Source organism: Podarcis liolepis (assembly GCF_965112155.1).
Source record: "Podarcis liolepis genome assembly, chromosome: 6".
NCBI classification, from domain to species: domain Eukaryota; kingdom Metazoa; phylum Chordata; class Lepidosauria; order Squamata; family Lacertidae; genus Podarcis; species Podarcis liolepis.
In genome coordinates this window covers 2,845,741-2,850,953 of record NC_139559.1, presented here as the reverse complement: position 1 = coordinate 2,850,953, position 5,213 = coordinate 2,845,741, and the positions used below count along the sequence as shown (strand labels likewise).

The window sequence follows — 5,213 nt, the reverse complement described above, 5'->3', positions numbered from 1 at the left end:
TGCTAAAGGGTGAGAAGAAAGTTGTTTCATTAAAGAATCTTTGGGCTGCATTCCTGAGTTGTGGCATCTGATATTTATTTCTTTATTTAATTGCTTTGTCAAATTTATGCACTGTTTGATTCAACAAACAAACAAACACACCCACCCCTCAAAGCGGTTTACGAAAAGGTGAAATGACAAAATCAGGAATAATCTGCAATACTTTAAAACATGCAGAGAGTTAAAACAGGTTAAAACTTGCATCAACTTTCTAAGCCTCTGGACGGGTTTGTGTGAACTAGAACACTTGCGGCAGATACCGAAAAGAATATGGCAAAAACAGCTGCTTGGCCTCAAGAGGCAGAGAATTGCAAAGTTGAGACGCTATCGCACTAAATGATCAAATTCTCAGCTAGCTCCTCACTGCTTGAGATATTCGCACCTAACCAAGGCTGTGCTTTCCACGCAGCTGCATTGCTTACATGTTAGTACGGGGGTCTCCAATCTTTGGGGGACACTGGTCTCATATGGAATTTGAAGGAAGTGCAATGGGCATCCGTCACGAAATGCCATGATGTGTGTGTGTGGCACAATGCAAAATGGAAGCCACAGCTAAAAGAGACAGGACCATGAGATGGTGCAGGGAGCCCCCAATCAATCGATGTGGAAAAGCTGCCTTTATGTGTTAGCAAAGTCACTTAAATAATGCAGATGGAGTCCAGAGAGAAATGAATCCAGATAGCACTTTACTGACTAGCCTGAACAAAAACGGTGTATAATGTGAGGAGAAAGAAACAGAGGCTTTGTATTTCTTGGCCCCTAGGCATTGGCTCCTATGGTGAGTTCCCAAACATTTCCTTAAAAAGTTTCTTTCCAAAGTTTCTCTCTTCCCCCAGCATGGGAAAAGGACTACTAGTAAAAAATAAAAATGTTTACTTGCAAACTCCTCAAAGGTCAGATTTGTGCCCTTCAGAAAGTTGCACAGGCAGTAAAACTTTGCTTAGTTACAAAGTGGGGAAAGTTCCTAAATTGCTGGTATAAGATCTCAGGAGTGGCTGGTGAGAGCCATGCGGTCTGAGCAGCCAGCTGAAACCACTTCCTACCCTCCAGAGCAGGAGAAAACAAGCTTGCCCCATCCTCTTTGGGATGCCCCAGGGCACCATTGGCCCATTGCAGAACACGCCCACAAAACCCCCACAGATCGGGAGGGGCCCAGGCAATGGCTGTGGGCTGATGGGACTTGTAGTTCCCGGAGGGCGCCACGTTGGCGGAGGCTGGTTTAGACAATTGCAGTTCTCTTGCTGCCACTTTCCGCACTCCGACTGACTCAGTTTAGTGCCAGTTCCCCACGGGCTCCTCTTCCCTTTGATGCCAACTTAGCAGACGGCACATTAGAAGAGCTCCTTTTGCTCAGAGACTAAAAGCGCGGAGGACGCTTTGATTTCGGAGGAATTACAATCAAAGCTCCCGCCGGTGCCACAATGCAGCTGGCTCTGCAAGTGAGGAGGAAACAAAGAGGCCGCTAAGTGCACTCTGGTTATATTCAGATCAGAAGTGAGGAACTGATGAGTGGAAGAGACCCCACAGAGACGCAAGGCCTGGCACTCGCTTTGGTTGTCGCCCGGGGACTCGAAACCCAAAGCGCTTTACGGAAGAGGGTGGGGCACTGCCTGACCAACCCCAGTTTTTCCTAGGGGTGTGAAGGCCTGGAAGAAGGATCAAAAAGGTTTTTTGGGAGGAGAAACCACCCCAATTCCACCCCCTTTTCCTCCCCGTTTGTTTCTGAAGATTTGGGGAAATAACATAAAAGTGAGGAGGGAGTGACCTCATTTTTCAGATTTTTTTCCCTCCAAAAATTGCACATTTCCAATTTTCTTTCAGCCAGCCCCGACTTTGCTGACTTCTGACTTAGAAGCAGCCTAGCCCAGGGGGTGGCACTGCCAGAGAGCTTCCTCTGGGTCCTTGGCCTCAGGTTTTGCCCTTGCAGAACTCATCAGGCAGGAGGATGGAGGTAAAAATGGACTCTGTGAGTGTGCGTGTGTGTGTGTTTGTGTGTGTGTGATAGAGAGAGAGAGAGAGAGAGAGAGAGAAACAGACAGACAGACAGACATACAAGGGACCCGGCGTTTGTCCGCAGACAGCTTCCGGGTCATGTGGCCAGCAGGACTAAGCTGTTTCTGGCAAACCAGAGCTGCGCACAGAAATGCCGTTTACCTTCCCGCCAGAGTAGTACCTATTTATCTACTTGCACTCTGACGTGCTTTCGAACTGCTAGGTTGGCAGGAGCAGGGACTGAGCAACGGGATCTCACCCCATCACACGGATTCGAACCGCGACCTTCTGATCGGCAAGTCCTAGGCTCTGTGGTTTAACCCACAGCGCCACCCGCGTCCCAATGTGATTAAATGTCTTCAAAATAAATTTTAAAATTCTTCAGCAGCACCTTAGAGGCCAACTAAGTTTGTTCTGGGAATAAGCTTTCATGTGCAAGCACACTTCTTCAGATACACTGAAACAGAAGTCACCAGACCCTTATATATAGTGGGAGGGTGGGGTCACCTGCATACTGTCCCTTGCTTTTTTCTGTTGGACTAATTGCAGTCGTTAACAGTCGTCAAAATGTTTACCATACCCATTGAGTCAATCTCCCATCTCCTACTTTGTTGTTTAGTCATTTAGTGTGTCTGACTCTTTGTGACCCCCTGGACCAGAGCAGGCCAGGCACTCCTGTCTTCCACTGCCTCCCGCAGTTTGGTCAAATTCATGCTGGTAGCTTCGAGAACACTGTCCAGCCATCTTGTCCTCTGCCGTCCCCTTCTCCTTGTGCCCTCCATCTCTCCCAGCATCAGGGTCTTTTCCAGGGAGTCTTCTCTTCTCCTGAGGTGGCCAAAGTCTTGGAGCCTCAGCTTCAGGATCTGTCCTTCCAGTGAGCACTCAGGGCTGATTTCCTTCAGAATGGAGAGGTTTGATCTTCTTGCAGTCCATGGGACTCTCAAGAGTCTCCTCCAGCACCAGAATTCAAAAGCATCAATTCTTTGGCGATCTTTATGGTCCAGCTCTCACTTCCATACATCACTACTGGGAAAACCATAGCTTTAACTATACAGACCTTTGTTGGCAAGGTGATGTCTCTGGCAGGATGATACCTCATAGCAAATCAGGGAGCCCATGGTCCATCTAGTCAAGGATCGACTCTGCTGGTGAGCAGCAGCTCTCTGTGGTCTCCAGTGAAAAGAGAGTCTCTTTCCCAGCTCTGCTTCCTGCAGAGTCTGGGACCACTGGCATGCAGAGGTCCTGCTCCCGAAAGGTTTTGCCATATAGAAACACCAGCTCCTCCATCTCTGCATTGGATGTGAAATTACTGTCAGGTCTCTTCTCAGTGAGGCCAGTTTCATGTATGCAAGGATGCAACCTGACTACAAGAAGACTGGTAAGAACCAGCTGAAGGGAAACTTACAGGCTCCATGTAAGGTTCAAGGAGGGTTCCAGCATGTACAGTAAAATAATGGGTTGAATAAGGTTGCATTTCAAGGCACGTGGTCAGATGAGAGATAGTGGGGTGAAAGCAGGTGGTGGGGTAGAGAATGAACAGCTAACATGGCATAGTTTTCGCCTTTGTGACATTTTCTGCTAAGGCAATTTCTTGAGCCAAGCTTGTTGAAAGGTTTGTACTCTTGTGGTCTCACTCTGAACTCTCTTGCTCACTTCTTTTTGGGGAAATAACTGGTGATTTTGCTTTGCCTCCTTCGATGCTCCGTAGAGCTATGAGGCAAGGTTAGCGTGACTCCCAGGCCCTTACAGTTGTTCCTGGTGAGGACCATAGTAGATATAGAGCATGGAGTAATTGAATATCAGCAGTTCTCTGATGTCTCTCTGCTCCGGGGGCGGGGGGGGGGGATGAGCTTGCCTTGGCAAATGCCAGAGTCCGGGTGCTAACACTTGACGGGAATCACTAGCGAGGGCATGGATTTATAGTAGTTGCCACTGGAGCTTACTGATATCTCTGACAGACGATAAGATAATAGCTGATGCCAAATAGAAATTATTGAGCCAAACTTGCTTTCAGTTCCTCAGGTAATCAACCGGTTCTGGTTTCTAATTGTGACAGAGGTCTCGATGTCTTCGCATAGGGAGTGCTTTTGTCCCGTTTGCTAATAAGCCTCTTTGCAATATTTATTATTGGGAGCAGGTTGTCGAGCCTCTCTCAAAGTGAAGTTGTGAGCCTTGTGAAGCTATAGAAACTCATTAATAATGCCTCTCATTTGGGTGGGTTGGAAGAGAGCTCAGCTTTTCCTTTCCTGCAACCTCACGGTGGAGGTTGTTAGTCCGATAAAATAGCAGGGTAGAGCATAGAACGCAGCTTTGAGAAGAGCTCTAATAAAGCATTAAAAGATAGAATGGGGAGGCAGATAAACTGGTGCCAAGAAATAGATTAGGTGCGTAAATCTTGCCTTCAGTTAGGGAGTAGCCAGATTCACCATGTCTCCTCCATCTTGACCGGAACCGGAACCGGAACCGGAACCCTAACATGGCATATATTTTGCCTGTACTGTATAGTTTGTGTTCTGGTGGAAATGTTCTCACAGATTCTTTCAGCTCTGTCTGGTAATGCCGTCCCAGATAAAGTCTGACCAACTGGGAATCTGGGTGTGAGCCTCTGTACTTGAAGCCACAAGTATACCTAAAGGAGCATCTCCACCCCCATCGTTCTGCCCGGACACTGAGGCAGCTGCATGTCACAAGACAATGTTTACATTCCACAGTTCAGTTACTGTTGGGTTCTCACGGGAAAGGGAGACTGGATGTGACGTACACTGGTTTCCTGTTCCTTTGTTCTGTCGTTTCTTTGTTGAGTGAGTTGCTCTCTGCTCTCACAGAGGCAAGATGTACATTTGTGTGTTCTCGGTATAGCTGAGAAATAAAGTTTAGCATTGTAGCACTATACCTGCTTATCCTTTCTTTGCAGACTACACTCTGCTGGGCTCAGGACAAGACGAGCCATATCAGCTCCAGATGGGCCGGAGCTGAATAAACTAACACTTGAAGCCTCAAGTATACCTGAAGGAGCATCTCCACCCCCATCGTTCTGCCCGGACACTGAGGTCCAGCTCCAAGGGCCTTCTGGCGGTTACCTCTGTCAGTGTTTGTAAAAAAAAAAAAGAGGGGTGGTGGTTCTGACCTCCCTTTGTCACCTCAGCCTGGTCCTCGGACCTTTATCGGCATAAAAGAGTCCA

The 5,213-nt window shown here is 47.7% G+C and overlaps 1 protein-coding gene across 1 annotated transcript in view; it reads left to right on the top strand.

Moving 5' to 3' along the window:
• The window catches only part of CCM2L (CCM2 like scaffold protein), an 881,881-nt gene that overhangs the window by 589,644 nt on the left and 287,024 nt on the right, over positions 1 to 5,213 (top strand). The gene's annotated exons all lie outside the window — the stretch shown is intronic.